General features: G+C 40.9%; 1 protein-coding gene across 8 annotated transcripts in view; it reads right to left on the reverse strand.

Annotated features, from left to right (window-relative positions):
• ctdspla (CTD (carboxy-terminal domain, RNA polymerase II, polypeptide A) small phosphatase-like a) overlaps positions 1-18,014 on the reverse strand; it is a 610,361-nt gene that overhangs the window by 168,832 nt on the left and 423,515 nt on the right. The window lies entirely within an intron of this gene.

The raw sequence follows: 18,014 nt of genomic DNA on the forward strand, positions 1-18,014 counted from the left end.
GGACATTTCGGCCCATGAATCGTCCATGCTGCTCAATTTACACCCAATTAACCTACCCCACACCCCCCACCCCCCCCCCCCCCTGGACATTCTGAACGGTGGGAGGAAACAGGGGCTCCCAGGGAAAACCCATGCAGTCACGGGGAGAACTTAAAAGTCTTTACAGGCAGCGTCTTGATTGCTGCTGCTATAAAGGGATTGCGATAACCACCATGTCAACCGTGCCGCCCCACGGAGAGAGCAAAACTAAAGGACGTGGTTAAGGGTGAAGAGAACATTAGGGGGAACTTTATACATCGAGTGGTGGGAACATGGAACGATCTGAATGGGTAAATGCAGACTCCATTTTGACATTTAAGAAAAATTTGGACAGTACAGTAAAAGTCTTAAAATCCGGACTGATCGGGATTGGGTCGGTCCAGATTCTTGGGCCGTACTTTTAAAAATTCAAATTTAAGAAGAATAAAGAAATTAACAAGCCAATTTTGATACTTATTTGTTTATTTCTGCGTCTTCTGTGCATCTGTGGTGCTTATGGACGCACAGAAATCCCTGATAAATTTTAATAAAAGTTTGTAATTTTTCTAGCAATCCAGATTCTTGGGTGGTGCAGGTTTCTAGACTTTTACTGTACATGGATGGTTGGGTATATGGTACGGGTTCAAGTCAGTGGGACTAGGCAGAAAATGGTTTGGCACAGACTCGAAGCACCTGTTTGTGTTCTTGGTGTCCACTTATGTTGCCACCTTCGTGCCACCATTACACTGCACTGTTAAAGCCTGGTATTATATTTTAGATCCTATCAGGCAAGGTTAATATTCAAAACTCCAATAAATTCTGCATCAGCAAAGATTAAATACACAAAGGGCATGTTTGCCAATGTACTTGCATAATTATTGACAAATTAAGATTGGCTGAGAGAAACCGACTATATATTATTTACTCATTAGCACACAAAGTGAAGAATAAGTTCAGGCTTGGGCATCCTTGCCTAAATTTTCATTCAGTCAAGCTACATGTTATGTACTGAGCAAGTAGTTTCCCATGTTATATGCATCACAGATGAAAGAGCAGTGGAAAAAGGACCAGCTGGCAGAATTCACCATCCCTCTCCCGTGACAGCCGAGAACAGAGTTTCAGGGGTTTCTGGCTCAGCTGTACCGACAGAAGCAGTGAGAATCCTGATACAATACTGGCAGCAAACTGTGCTCGTTAAGCTACGACACTGTATTAAGGTGCTTAGAGAAGAAATCAACTCTCAGTCGGCAGTGTTTGCTGACCATTTTGTGATTGCAACCATATGTTTCTGCTCACAGTGTTCAAGCTTTATTTTTAAATCACATCATACAGGCATATGAATATAGGATTAAATTAAATCAACACTTGCCAGTGTCTTGTTTTAAGATCAAACAAAGATCTCAACCCGATCCTAGCTACACGTTGGAAGATTCAGGGTGAGGTTGGGCAGGTAAACTGTTCCTTTTCAAAACATGACGACACTGTCAACTCAAAGAACATAACAACACAGAACAGGCCCTTTGGCCACCACGCTGTGCTGACCTACATAAACCTACTCAACAATCTAAACCTTCCCTACCTCACAACCATAACCCTCTATTTTTCTTCCATCTATGTGCCTTTTAAATGTCCCTATTGTACCAGCCTCCACCACCACCCCAGGCAATGCATTCCAGGCATCTATTTCTCTCTGTATAAATAAACTTAATCCTGTTGTCTCACCTAAACTTTCCTCCCCTCACCTTGTACTGATGTCCTCTGGTACTTCCTCTCTCGCCTCAGAGCGAAAAGTGCTAGCTGTCCATCCTAATTCACGAACAGATGGCGAACTAAGAGCTTATTCTTGGGCATTTCAGAAGTAGTTTAGGATTAACCATATTGGTTGGCCCAGGGTTACTTGCAGCCCTGACAAGGTTTAAGTAATTACTTGAATTTAAATTTCCTTGATGACATGATAGGATTTCAGTACATCTCTCCATCGGATGAATTTTCCAATATTTTAGTTCCTTTAAATGGCTTGGAGTTTCTCCTAAGCTTCTGTTTAAAATGAACATATGTACATTGTGTTTAAAATGTTGAGCAAAAAATAGTGCTGCGCCTGGGTTGACTTGACAAAGCAAAGATTTCCCACTGTATCTCAGTGCATGCGACAACAATATACAATTCATTAAGATTGATTGAATTATATATTGTGACACACAATGAGGGATGTGCTGGCTAGGTGGACCACTAGACAGACCACTATCCTTCAATGTTGTAATTTCTCACATGTTGAAATATTAATACAAATGACTACATTTCCTGCTCACAGACTTTTCTCATTCTCTTTACTTCCCTCCTGTCAGGAAGAAGATTCACAAGTGTGAGGTCACACAGCTCCAGATTCAAGGACAGTCTCTTTCATGCTGTTATCAGACTCCTGAATGAATCTCAGACTAGTAAATTGTTGCCTTTGTTCTTTACCACTTTAATTCTGCACTGTATCTTACTTGCCTGCCTTCTCGCCATAACCTTTAATTCCCTGAGTATCAAATGCCTATCAATCTCTACATACACCCAACAACCTGGCCTCCACAGCCGCCTGTGGTAGAAAATTCCAGAGCTTCAATGCTTTCTGGTGAAATAAATTCCTCCACATCTGTTTTAAATGGGCACCCTTCAATCCTGAAATTGTGCTCTCTTGTCCTGGACTCCCCTACCATGGGAAACAACTTTGCCACATCTACTCTGCCAGGCCTTCCAACATTTGAAATGCTTCCATGACATTCTTATTCTTCTGACCTCCAAGAAGTACAGTCCAAGAGATGTCAAATGTTCCTCAGACATCAAATGTTCCTCATAAATTGATCCCTTCATCTCAACAATCTTTTTTGTGAATCTTCTCTGAACCTTCTACAATGCTAGCACATCCCTTCTTAAATATGGAGCCCAAAACTGTACCCCATATTCCAAGTGAGACCTCACCAGTGCCTTATAAAGCCTCAACATCACATCCCTACTCTTGTATCCTATTCGTCTCTTTATAAATGCTAATTATGCTTGCTGTTACGAGCCCAGAGGAACCAAAACCCAGCAGCAATAGATATTCACCAAGACAAATGGTTATTTAAACAAAAGTTGCTTTTAATTATTTTTAAACATGAAAATAAAATCAAAATTTAACTTATCACTATTAACTTACTTAACCTAACAACCCCCTTCTAATTCTAAGCGCACGTGTATGTAATGTGTGTGTAAGTTCAGAAAAGTTTTTTGGTTCACAGTCCAATCTCATTTCTCATTCCTCCAAGTTCACTGGTTGCAGGCAATTTTTATATTATGCACAGAATTTAACATTTATAAAGTTCACTAAGCTTTGGTGCTTGAATAGTAAATGGTTACCGCTCAGGAAGGTTCTTGTCAGTTTTCAGAGAGAGATTTGTTGTACGATGACATCCACAACTGATACCTTTTTAATCAGCCACTTCAGTGTCTTCCTGACGAAACTTTCCCCTTCAGGGTTCTCCAGATGATGACCTCTTTCTTTCAGTTCACCACAGAGTTCTTTTTCATTTCTCTTCTTCCAAGTACAACATTAGACTGCCAGTCCTCTCTTCTTGCATGAACCACAAGGGCTTTGACCAGACCGTCTTTCAAATGGGCTTTCCATAAGCTTGCCAGCTCATCCTGTTCCAGTCCCAGCTACTTCTGCTGGCTGTAACACTATATCAGTGATCTCTCTCTCTCTCTCTCTCTCTCTTTCTATCTATCTCTCTCTCTCTCTCTCTCTGAGGGAAAGCCTGTTTGACTCTCTCTGGCAAAACCACATGAACAGCAAGCCCTCTTCCAGACAATCTGCGGCTGCAGCAAGATCTTTCTTCTGTTGCCTTTTGTAAACAATGCTCCATTAGTGAAGTCTCGAGCACTCTTCAAAGCTCTTGCAAAAGCTCTGAGGCCCCGATATGTCTAGCATGGGGCAGAGCTCCAGTATTTCAAATAAGATCTGTTTTAAAGTGTTCGTATGGGACCTACTCAAACAAATCTTTCCAAATTTATGTCCCAAAAACATATCTATATACTCTGTCACATTGCAAAATAAATTTTATCACTGTGACAGACTTGACCTTGCATTCATATAATTTGACACTTTGACAACTTGCTCTTTAATGCACGTTCCAAGGCAAATACAAAACAACTCACAAATTTCTTCTATTCAAAATGTAATCCTTGCTCTTTCCTTGCTAACTTCATCCATTTTTGGGCACATGTCCAATATCATTTTGAATGGTACTGCTGAATTCTTATCCATGGTCTTTTTCAGTTTGTAACTCACTAAGTTAATAAGACAAACATTCTTTCCCATCAACTCTGCAAATTACCTCAAGCCTGGTTACTCACTCACATATCTAGTTTAAACTTTCACCTATTCACTTTGATCTGATGAACTCTCCCGTATGATTATTTCTACCAAACCACACTATATCCTCTGTGCTCTACATAGAACAACCCCAACATCGCTCAAATAACCAATCCCAACAACGTTGGTAGGCCTTTTCACACCGCCAATTCCTGCCAACCCTCCTAGTAGAAACCGGGTAAAGTTCCCGCGAAGGCTACACTTCCGGGGCCTTTCAAACTGCAGCATGAATTACCTTGTGAATTGACAAACCAGGGATTTTAACCTCCAGCGTGACAATGCGAGAGCAGGTTGTGCTTTCACACCGCCAGAAGGCAATCGGTAGGTTAACTTGCCCAGGTTCCGAGAGTACCACCCCATGTCTTCCAATTCGACCTGCCCTGCCAGGTTGAGACGTCTCACACTGCACGATTACCGGGTAAGTTATCAGGTAAATTGCCAGGTTAACCCATGTGTACTTGGCAGTGTGTACTGATGAATCCCCACTCCAAGCCTTCTGAATTCCTAAAATGTGGCACCGAGAAAAAGAAACCATTCAGGTCAATTATAAAATTTGACCATGGCTTACTTTCATCATTTGATTTTTTTAAATTTAAATGTACACACACACACACACCACGGTCACAGGCCCTTCTGGACCATGAGCCTGTGCTCCTCAAATACACTGATTATGCAATTCCAGTACATTTTTGCACCACAAAGACAAAGGGAAAAATGTACACGCTCCTTGCAGACAGCATTGAATCAAACTGGGTTCACTGGTGCTGCAAGAGCATTGTGCTAAGGTACCAACTGGGTTGGATTCTTTGATCTTTGATGAATAGTTCTCATTTTTGTACACAAGAGTATTTTGTAAACTGATACAAAAAAAAATCTCATCTTGGTAAGTATTAAAAGTGATAGTTATAGAAATAATATGTTTTGATATTTGTATATTTGTACTCTGTATATGTACCGTTTGCCTGTTCAGCATCGTGGACGGAGAGCGCTGCGCCTTCCCAAGATCATGTTCTATGGCGAGCTCTCCACTGGCCACCGAGACAGAGGTGCACCAAAGAAGAGGTACAAGGACTGCTTAAAGAAATCTCTTGGTGCCTGCCACATTGACCACCGCCAGTGGGCTGATCTCGCCTCCAACCGTGCATCTTGGCGCCTCACAGTTCGGCGGGCAGCAACCTCCTTTGAAGAAGACCGCAGAGCCCACCTCACTGACAAAAGACAAAGGAGGAAAAACCCAACACCCAACCCCAACCCACCAATTTTCCCTTGCAACCGCTGCAACCGTGCCTGCCTGTCCCACATCGGACTTGTCAGTCACCACCGAGCCTGCAGCAGATGTGGACATACCCCTTCATAAATTTTCGTCCGCAAAGCCAAGCCAAAGAAGAATTATCGGATGACAAATAAGCTTGAATTTGAAGTATACAATCGCATTTTCCTCCTACAAAAACTTTTTTTTTGGTTGCCAAGTTACTGTCATTAAATGACAGTGTAACAATGCAATTGGATTTAAAAAATGCCATTGAAGACACAAGCATGTTAAAAAAAATAAACCAATTAAGTTGCAGAAGTTGCTCATGTGACAGGCTCCACAAATTTTGGCCAATGTCGCTCCTAGTCTGCTCTTCATTAACATTAAAAGAAAAATTTTTGGAAGACAAATGCAGAAAATGGACAATTAAGAATCACCAGCCTATACAGCTAATCCCTCACACTGTCCTGTTGATAGGTCTTTAACCTTAAAGATTCATCTTGTTTATCTCCTCTTTGTGCAATCTTAACTCATGCATATCGCCCCCATATCATGTTATAATTTTCAGTAGAAAATTTCCTTTTACATGACACTGTATAAGGAAAGCAATGTTTAATATAGTAGAGTTCTTTGAAACTGTAACAACAGGTCCAAAATAGGGGAGCTAGTGGATGTTGTGTTTTTGGATTTCCAGAAACATTTGATGAGATGCTGAAAAAAAAATCAGAGATTATGGGGTTGAGGGGGTAACATAGTTAGGGTAAACGGCTGTTGAAAAGCTGTCATGAATAGGCTATCTCAAGTTTCATATCAAATAGGTGCAGGAGTCGAGCCTGCTCAGCCACTCAACGTGATCATGGCTGATCTGACGGGCTCATCTCCACCTCTCTCCCTTTCCCCCCCCCATAGCCCTCAATTTTCTTACTATGTCGAATTCAATCCAACCTTCTGTTAAATATATTGACTGATCTAATTGAATGGCACAGAGCCTTGAGACTGCCTGGTCTATTCCCATTTCTACCTGCTTAAATATCAGCTGATGTATAAATACCACAATATTTATTCCTAATCCACAGGACTATAACACATGAACGTCTTTTTTCTTTTCTGTACTACCATTCCCAAAGTCTCCATTTTACACCAATGAATACACTTCAAAGGGACATAGGCATGAGAAAACAATTTTTTTCATCACAGAATTTTCAGCCCTAGAGCATCCTTAAGTCTTGATTCAGCCTGTATAAATGCAAATCATGTCATTCATTGCCCTGAACTCATTTGTGTCATTAGCTATGTTCCAGCAAACCTCACTCAGCCTTTCATTCCACACAATAACAAATCCTGTATTAATTTAGTTCCTCCTCAAACTGACAAGCTATTTGCTTTCAATCTGCCTTACACCAGGCAAGTTCCCCTTTTCCCATCACTTCTGCTTCAAGATCGTTGAAAAACAGTTGTAACAAAATAGTTGTGTAACAGCTACTGCAACCATGACTTCTGCAAGAGTACCAAATACTTTAAAAAAAAGGGACAATTTCAACTCGCAACATTCCCAGCACTCGCTAAGAAATTTAAACACACGAAAGTGCCTTATCTACGGATTTGTGTGCATGCAAAACTTGGCGTTCACCAAAAAGGATCAAAGAAATCTCATTGAAAAATGAGACATTCCATGCGGTTACATTTGCTGAGCTTTTATTGCTTGAGGTAACACTGGAATTTGCTGCTTGGGAATGTGAAAATTATTCCTGTTTAGTGACACGAATTCAGTAACTGCAGATCATGAAAGCCAGAAAGACCCCTTGCACCCACTCCAGCGCTCCGCATTACATGCAAGGGAGTTCTTTATAATTGTTACTAAGCAGCCAGAAAAAGCCAGAAGAAGGAGAGATTTTTTTTAAAAATCAGAACCTGCATAACAAACGCTCTACGTCAATCTACTGACACCAAAAATAACATTTAGTTTGGAAGACAATTTCATACATCACACTCAAGACCATCACTCAATGAAATTCATCAATTAATTTTCTTTAAAGTTGAAAGGTGTCTAAATGCTTTTAGAAACCTTGGTCAATAATTTGTACATCATCAGATATTATTTATCAGTTCTCATCATTAGAGAGACTGGAGCCTAAGTAGGTCCATTCAGCCCATTGAGTCTGTCCTCTATTTAATCCAATTTCCCATTCAGCCCTATTGCCTGGCCTTCTCTCCATAACCTTTGATGCCCTCGTTATTCATGGACCTCTCAATCTCTGCCTTAAATACGCCCAATGACCATCTTCCACAACTCCCTGTGGCAACAAATTCCACAAATGGACCACCCTCTGTGTAAAGAAATTCCTCCGCATCTCTGTTCTAAATGGATGCTCTTCAATCCTGAAGTTGAGCCCTCTCCCACCTTGGGAGACAACCTTTCTGCATCTACTCTGTAAATGTCTTTCAATATTTGAAATATTTCAATGAGATCCCCCCTCGTTCTCCTAAATTCCAATGCAGGCCAAGGGCCATCAAACTGCCATTTACAGTTGCTTTCTGCTATCGCCCCACAGTACATTCACATTCACTTTGCAATGCCATGGATTTCCCTTGGTTTTTCATTTTCCTTCCACAGCCCAAAAGTATGTGAGATGTAAATTTCCTGCAGTGTATAAATCAGATTCTCAAGGTGGGGCTTAAGAATTTTTTAGTGCAGTGTAGAAATATTTTGGGAAGTGATTAAAAAGTTGATTTGAAAAAATAAGCTCATTATGTTAGTGTGAAAGATGTGACTTGGTAACACTGTCAGTACATCACAATTGTGGTAATTTCCAAGTAAAATACTTCGTTCCTTTTTATTTTCGTAATGTGTTTTTGCTCTTTCGATGTTTCTGTTTCTCTTATGTTAACTTGGTTAACATTATTGTATTTTTTCTGACCAGTCTTATTATCATCCACTCCTAATTATCTCATTGGATTCCAAATGATCTAAACAATTGTGTCTCCATCCATACCCCTTTACGTTTTCAGTTCAGTAGTGAGACCTGTATCTGTGTGTATCTATGTATAGGGGGGGCGGGGTAGTCCGCCCAGGCGCCAACCTAAGGGGAACACCCAAAATCTGAAAAGGGACCCAAGAAAATAAAGCACAAGACTATAGCAGTTTTGATGCATTCTCTGTGGAAAAAAAATGGCACAAACCAAGATTTTTATTCCATTTTTTTTAGGGTCAGTATTCTTCCTTTGATTAGTTCATTACTTTTATTACATTTTTCAATTCTCTCTTTGGCTTGGCTTCGCGGACGAAGATTTATGGAGGGGGTAAAAAGTCCACGTCAGCTGCAGGCTCGTTTGTGGCTGACAAGTCCGATGCGGGACAGGCAGGCACGATTGCAGCGGTTGCAAGGGAAAATTGGTGGGTTGGGGTTGGGTGTTGGGTTTTTCCTCCTTTGCCTTTTGTCAGTGAGGTGGGCTCTGCGGTCTTCTTCAAAGGAGGTTGCTGCCCGCCGAACTGTGAGACGCCAAGATGCACGGTTTGAGGCGTTATCAGCCCACTGGCGGTGGTCAATGTGGCAGGCACCAAGAGATTTCTTTAGGCAGTCCTTGTACCTTTTCTTTGGTGCACCTCTGTCACGGTGGCCAGTGGAGAGCTCGCCATATAATACGATCTTGGGAAGGCGATGGTCCTCCATTCTGGAGACGTGACCCATCCAGCGCAGCTGGATCTTCAGCAGCGTGGACTCGATGCTGTCGACCTCTGCCATCTCGAGTACCTCGACGTTAGGGGTGTAAGCGCTCCAATGGATGTTGAGGATGGAGCGGAGACAACGCTGGTGGAAGCGTTCTAGGAGCCGTAGGTGGTGCCGGTAGAGGACCCATGATTCAGAGCCGAACAGGAGTGTGGGTATGACAACGGCTCTGTATACGCTTATCTTTGTGAGGTTTTTCAGTTGGTTGTTTTTCCAGACTCTTTTGTGTAGTCTTCCAAAGGCGCTATTTGCCTTGGCGAGTCTGTTGTCTATCTCATTGTCGATCCTTGCATCTGATGAAATGGTGCAGCCGAGATAGGTAAACTGGTTGACCGTTTTGAGTTTTGTGTGCCCGATGGAGATGTGGGGGGGCTGGTAGCCATGGTGGGGAGCTGGCTGATGGAGGACCTCAGTTTTCTTCAGGCTGACTTCCAGGCCAAACACTTTGGCAGTTTCCGCAAAGCAGGACGTCAAGCGCTGAAGAGCTGGCTCTGAATGGGCAACTAAAGCGGCATCATCTGCAAAGAGTAGTTCACGGACAAGTTTCTCTTGTGTCTTGGTGTGAGCTTGCAGGCGCCTCAGATTGAAGAGACTGCCATCCGTGCGGTACCGGATGTAAACAGCGTCTTAAAAATACTGATTAATCTGCCTCAGGGAGCACGTGTTGTTGTATTAATCTGTGGTTCAGGGAGCTCGTGCTGTTGTATATTCAAAATGAACAGACCAAACAAACAAAAGGTTCGTCAATATTCAGTGGAGTTCTTGAATTTTGGGTTTATATCTGCTGTACATGATGAACGTGCACCTTTTTGCCTATTATGCCAACAAACTTTGACAATTGAATCAATGAAAGCTCATTTGAGGGTAAAGCATCCTAACCATGTCAATTCGTAATTGGAATATTTTAAATCACTGGAAGAGAAGTTTGAAAATAGATCAAAAATCACTTCATTATTCGCTGTGCAAACTACAGCCGTGAATCGTACTCTTGAAGCTAGCTATGAAATTTCTCTCTTCATAGCAAAACATGGGAAGAATCATACGATTGGGGAGGAACTAATTAAACCCACAACATCATTGTTTCTCAAAACAGTTCTGCAAAAGGAATGAGAAAAGTCCGTGCAATGCCATTGAGTTAGTACTCTGCAACGAATAGATGACATGGGTCAAGATGTTGAAAAACAGCTTATTGAGAAGATGAAATCTCTAAAGTTCTCAATAGAACTGGATAAATCTACCGTATGAGACAGTGAGCTCTGTTATTGGCATACGTGAGATATGTTGATCAGGAAGAGTTCAAGAAGAGAGGTTGTTTTGTGAATCGTTAGAAACAACCGCTGCTGCAGTTGATATCTACAGCAAGCTCAAAAATGATTTGGAAGAAAATGAAATACCAAAAGGAAACAATGCATCTTGTGCTGCAGATGGTGCAGCTGCTCTAGTGGGTAAAGAAACAGGATGTTTAAAATTAATGAAGGATGAAAATCCAAACGTGTTGGTTCTACATTGTGTGATCCACCAAGAAACCTCAGTTGCCAAGAAAGTTTTGAAACTAAGTACATTGAACAAGCAACTCCAAGTAGCAAATATGACGCTCGTTGATGCAAAAACAAAGATATTTGGTTCATGACACTTCTAGAGTTAAGCCAAAGGAATATTTCTGCAAGAAATTTCAGTCAATTCTATTGGTTGAATAAGTGTGAGGTAACTAATGCTGCTACAAACGTCATTGTTGACCATTTGAAAATGTTGGTTTCTGACTTCAGTGATAGATTTTGTGATTTAAAGGCAATGAATTTTCCCTCTTGGTTAACTCAGCCATTGCTGGTGGACTTATCTGAAGTTCCAGTGCAATACCAAGAGGAGTTATCGGAGTTGCAACATGATGAATCTGTGAAAACTCTGTTCAAAGTGAAAGAAACCATGATGTGACTGTCTAATGAGATCAAAAAGAAATGCCCAAACTCGACTACTTTAGCAAGGGAACTATTAATACATTTTCCAATTTCTTATTTAGTAGAATGTGGTTCAGGGCTGGTGGTGATTTGCTACAAGCAAAGAGAATTGAACTGGAAATTACAAAATGTGGAGATTTAAGGTTGAAACTAACAAAATGAATCCCTTGAATTAAAAAAAAATTGCAGCCAGTATCGGGGCAAGGTTCCCACTGAATGTGTGTTGAGATGCTTGACATATTGAAGTAGATGATGAATATTAAATATGTGTTCCAGTGTATCCCCAACTTAATTGCATTGAAATACACTTGTAGTTAATTATTTAATTAAAACTTCTTTTGAATTATAACTTTCATCTGCTAATGGTGGCGTACGCTTTTTTGAAAAATTAAAGTGGGACCTAGGGCAAAAAAGGTTGAGAACCACTGGTCTAGATAGAATCTGAAGGAAACTGATGGCAACATTGGGAGAATAAAATGGGATTAGCTGCTCTCTGTTCCTAGCGACTATAATTCAACATTATAATCGATCTGTAGAACAGTCAGCAAAGAAACAGGCCTTTGGCCCTTCTAGTCTATTTTTCTGCTTAGTCCCAGTGACCTACACTATATCCCTCCTTACTCCACACATTGATGCACCTGTCCAAATTTTTAACAAAACTGAGCCCGCATTTACCTATTTAGCAGGAAGCTCATTCTACACTCCCACGACTTTGTGTGACAAAGTTCCCCTCAATGTTTCCTTTAAACTTTTCCAATTTCACCCTTACCCTGCGAGGTCCAGTTTTCATTTCGCCTAACCTCAGTGGAAAGTCAGTTTGCATTTACTCTTTCTACCCATTGTTCATTTAAACATTTACAACAGAAACCATATACCATAATCACATTCAAAATTCACTTCTCATGTCTACTTCTGCTTAGAGTACCACTGGGAAAACTAGGTAAAAGTTTCAGACAGTTTTTAAAAAAAAATAACACAAGCTGTTATTTGATAGGAAGATATTTAATTATGGGCAAAGCCAGCTGGTACACATATGGTGTGCACAGAGTGATGCCAGATACTGTCTAACTGGAACTACTGCAGACATATTTTAAGCATTTATTTGTTTAAAAGATATGGAAATGACTGGCAATGTCAGCCTTTATTGGCCATCTGTAACATTTGTCTCTATTTGGGAGGCAATTAAGAGTCAGTCAGAGGTGGGTCTGGAGTCACAAATGAATGAATAAGAGCAGAAGTATTCTAGCACCAAGAGACCATAATGAAACAAATGCATTTCATGAGTCAATAACCCCAACCAACCAATTTTCCCCTGCAACCACTGCAACCATGTCTGCCTGTCCCGCATCGGACTTGTCAGCCACCAACGAGCCTACAGCTGACGTGGACATTTACCCCTCCATAAATCTTCGTCCGCGAAGCCAAGCCAAAGAAAGAATAGTTTAAAAAGTGACATTCCAGAATATGGCCTTTTGTTCCCAATTTGAGCTTCGCTAGCTGCCACTGTATGATTCTAATATACTTCTCCCAATCAATGGTCCAAGATTGAGACTGGCTGGAAATAGATATTTAAGACTTTTAAAAATGTTTATTGAGCATCAAAACATCTTTGTTCACATGATACAGATGTAGGATTATCTCCCCCCCCCCCACAACTTTTTAAAAAAAACCAAAAACCAACACACACATACAGGTCCATGAATATTCACATACACCCTCAAATACACACAGACCTCCCCCCCCCACCCACCCCCAACCACCTTGGCAACTTTGCTGACCATATAACCATACAACAATTACAGTAAGGAAACAGGACATCTCTGCCCCTCTAGTCCGTACCAATTTAAGTGATCTCCTCTAGTCCCACTTACCTGTTCCCTGCCCATAACCCTCCAATCCCATCACATCCATGCATTTTATCCTTTTAACTTTTTCTTCAATGACAAAGATGACGTTGCTGCAGCCACCTCTTCCGGAAGGTCATTCCACTCAGCCAGTATCATGAGAATATTACCGATTATGCTAATACATGCAACACAATATCAAACATTTATTCCATAAGCACTTGTAATTCAGAGAAATAATCCATAAAGGGGTTGCAATTTATAAAAAATATTCATGATGGACCCTCTTCATGTATATTTGATGGTCTTAATCCATTGCGCAATAGAAGGATACCTATCAGACCTCAAAATGTCAGCCATTTATCCAGAAGTAGAGGACAAATGCAAGAGGTGCAATGGCTCATCTTGACACCAAGTCCCGTTTTATTGGTTCTGGAGCAGAGTCTTTAGCACATATCCAAAATATTCCAAATTAACTTGCAACCTTGCTCATTGACTGCATTATTTGGATTCTCCAACAACTCCCTAAATTCACGACAGAAAGACGTTCACATCTTTATTAGCCAAGCTTATTGCATTGGAAATATTTCATCAAAACATTTATCTACCATTTTCTCTTTCAAATTTCCTATTTATTGTCAATGAAGTGCTGCAGGCACAGGCAGAGAACTGGGTGAACAATTTAGCTTTACTATTCCATTTTAACTCCTTCCCCCACAGTCTCTTCAAAGCTTCCTGACTGCAAAGAAAACTTCCCCTCACTTCAACGGGAGCTCTGTGAGACCCTTTCTCAAGCCTTGCCCTCTGTGGTCCAAACCAGCCCTTCTCCACCTTTTATCAGCTATAGCCCCACCTAGGACTTTGCTCTAAGTTTTATGGACCCCCTTCTGTGTGAAGCACAGAACGACAACCGAAAAAACAAACTATTTACAGTATACGACATGAAAAGAAAACAAGGCTTTAAACTTCAATGTGTTGTGGCCCCCAGGGGGCTTGCGTGTAACTGGTTTACAAGACTCTCCTGCTCTTCGACCGTGTTCTTACGAAGGCTCATCATAGAGTCATAGAGCATAGTAACACGCCCAGGTTCCTGCCACCATTTTAGCCCATCTACTCTAACCCCATCGCCCACATGAGGATTATAAAACATTACAGCTCTTCCGCCCACAATATTGTGCCAGCCTCCATAACTTGCTCTTCCTCATAACCTTCTATTTTTATTTTAGCCATATAACCACTTACAGCACAGAACAGGCCAGTTTGGCCCTACTAGTCCATGCCGTAACAAATCCCCACCCTCCTAGTCCCACTGACCAGCACCCGGTCCATACCCCTCCAGTCCTCTCCTCTCCATGTAACTATCTAGTCTTTCCTTAAATGTAACCAATGATCCCGCCTCGACCACGTCTGCCGGAAGCTCATTCCACATCCCCACCACCCTTTGCGTAAAGAAATTTCCCCTCATGTTCCCCTTATAATTTTCCCCCTTCAATCTTAAACCATGTCCTCTAGTTTGAATCTCCCCCTTTCTTAATTGAAAAAGCCTATCCACATTTACTCTGTCTGTCCCTTTTAAAATCTTAAACATCTCTATCAAGTCCTTCTACGCTCCAGAGAAATAAAGCCCTAGTCTGCACAACCTTTCCCTGGAACTCAGACCCTGAAATCCTGTCAACATTCTTGTGAACCTTCTCTGCACTATTTTGTTTATATCTTTCCTATAATTTGGTGACCAAAACTGTACACAGTACTCCAAATTTGGCCTCACCAATGCCTTGTACAATACCTGTGTCTGTCTATTGTTCCAGTCTCCATCACCAACCCTGGCAAGGCATTCCAGGTATCCAAATTTATCCCTGCTGTCTCCCCTACACTTTCCTCTATTTACTTTGTAGAGATGTCCTCTGGCATTGGCTATTCCTGCTTTGGGAAACAGGTGCTGGCTGTCCACATTATCTATGCCTCTCATAATATTGTTGACCTCTATTAAGTCACACATCTTCAGTCTTCGCTCCAAAGAGAAAAGGCCTAAGTCTGCTAACCTATGACAGCCTTCAACATTATCCACAATACCTTCAATCTTCGTATCACCCACAAACTTATTAACCCATCTTCAACCAGGTCATTTCTAAAAATTTAGGGGGAAAAAAATCATAGAGCAGAGGTAGGGGTCCCAGAACAGATCCCTGCAGATCTCCACTAGTCATTGACCTCCGGGCAGAATACTTTCCGTCTACTACTACTCTCTGCTTTCTGCAGGAAAGCCAATTCTGAATCCACACAGCCAAGGTTCAATGGACTTTTTGAACAAGCCTCTCATGGGGGACCTTGTCAAATGCCTTACTAAAATCCATAATACTCCACGTCTACCACCCCCACCTCCATCAATTTCTTTTGTTATTTCTTCAAAAAACTCAATTAGGCTCATGAGGCACAACCTTCCCTTCACAAAGCCATGTTGACTATCCCAAGAAGACCACACTTCTCTAAATGCTCGTAAATCCTGTCCTTAAGAATCTTCTCTAATAGTTTGTCCATCACTGATGTAAGACTCGATGGTCTATAATTCCCAGGATTCTCCCATTACCTTTTAAAACAAGATGACATTTGCCATTCTGCAATCCTCCCGCAACTCCTGTGGCTAAGGGAAGGGGGAATGTCACAAAGATTATTGCCAGCACCCCAGCAACCTCTACCCTCCATTCCCATAGCAACTTTGAGTATATCTCATCCAGCCCTAGGTACTATTCATTGTCTACTTTAGAATCTGTCTCAATGGCTTTCTGTAACTATATTGATTTCTTCACCTCCACTAGTTGAGTGTTCCCATTCCACATACAGGCAACCCTTGCACTACAGAATTCACAATTCACTACCCCCAAAATTTTAAGAATACAGAATAAAGTTCAAGTTCAGATTTATTGTCTGAATACCTGCATCACATACAACTCGGAGGTTCTTTTCCACATGGGCCAGAGAAAATTTCTACTTATCGGTAGTGTAAACTGTACTCTAGAAAACAATAAGCTTACAAAACAGAGAAGAGTAAACAAACGGCTGTGCAAATACAGAAAAAATATTCAGTAATAAATAATGGGAAAAGTTGTTTAGGAATCTGATGAAGGGGTAGCAAATGTTCCCGAATGCTGGCAGTACGAGTCTTGTGGCAACTATACCTCTTTCCTGATGGCAGCAGCAGGAAATGAGCGTGTCCTGGGTGGTGTGAATCCTTCATGATTGCTGATGCTCATACCCATGAGTTTGGGTAATAGAATCTTGGCTACCTGGTACCAACATGGTATCAGATGCGTTGAAGATTGTTATGATCAACAGAAGCAAATTTATACCTTTTCCATATAATTCACCTAACAGCACATTCTTTTGCTATTTCCAAATGCAAACCTTTTTGAGATAAAAGTGTGGGCCATTAATGGTCCAACCAATGGGCTCAGACATGGGAATTCGCATTCAAAAGGGGAATGCAACCAAATTTAGCTCTAATATATATGCTCTGATCCAAGATCAAAGCCCAAAATCAGGACGACATAGATCGAGAGAGAGATGGGAAATTAGATTTGGGTATTGTAATCGATCCACAATGCTGGTCAGATCTATGTGTAGGGAGTGTGATTACCTTAATTAACTCTAAACATAAATATAATTATAATTTTCTGCACCAATTATATCTCACTCTTCAAAAAATTTAAAAAAAAAACAATTTTCTGATAGGTATTTTAGGTGTGGTATAGATGTTAGAACATTTTCACATTCCACCTGGTTATGCATGAAATTAAGGCCCCGTTGGGCAGAATTGGGAGAAAGTGTTGACAAAAATGTCAACTTTCCACTCGACCCAGAATTGTTTCTTCTGGAGAATTTGGCAAGTGTAAAAGTTAACTTCTCCAGAAGTAACTTTATAATTTATTAAAATTGCACTGTCAATAGCCAGGAAATATATAGCGGTAACATGGAAATCCGATTCCCTACTTCGCATTGATCATTGGAATGTGGATGTGTAAAGTTGTATTCACCTTGAGAAGATTACTCATAGTCTTAGGAATAGAACTAGTACGTTCGTCGAAATATGCAACCTTGTTTATATTACTTAAATGTCCAGATTGAATAATTTATTTTGATATTTGTCAATTAGTATACTCCTTATTAGAAATGTAATATTTTTTAAATGATGTGACTGAGATGTTGAACCTTGCTCCTGTTGCTTTTTCTTTTCTATTTTCTTTCTTTTTATCTCCCTCTATTTCCTGCTGTGTTTCCTTTTCTTTTGATTCTGGGGAGGGGGCGCTGGGAGAAGAGGGGCTCTCCTTTCCTTTTTATAATTTTTTTTCTGGAACTTTCTTTTTAACTCGAGAAAAGATGCTTTAGAAGTCGTATAGAGGAGGTTCACCATGTTGTTTTTTGGGGACGAAAATTAGGAGAGATTGGTTTTAACTGAAATATATATTTGTAAAACACTGTTAAAAAAAGTCTCTTTGAAGGTCTTCCACAGTTCCTCAACTGCTACCGAATAACCTGTGTTCCCAGTCTACACTAGCTAACTCCTCCCTCATCCTATGTAGCCTCCCCTGTTTAAACATAATACACTGGTTTTAGATAGATCTAATGCACCCCTCATTTGTACAAGAAACTCAATCATATTGTGACCACTCTTTCTGAGAAGATCCCTAACCACAAGATCATTTTATTTTACCCGTCTCTTGCACAGACTAGATTGAAGATGGTGATCTCCGTTGTAACATGATGCTCACCAAAGCTATCATAGATGCATTCTATGAACTCCAAGTCTGCCTTGACCAACCTGAT

The sequence above is a fragment of the Narcine bancroftii genome, chromosome 1 (genome assembly GCF_036971445.1).
Source record: "Narcine bancroftii isolate sNarBan1 chromosome 1, sNarBan1.hap1, whole genome shotgun sequence".
Taxonomy (NCBI): domain Eukaryota; kingdom Metazoa; phylum Chordata; class Chondrichthyes; order Torpediniformes; family Narcinidae; genus Narcine; species Narcine bancroftii.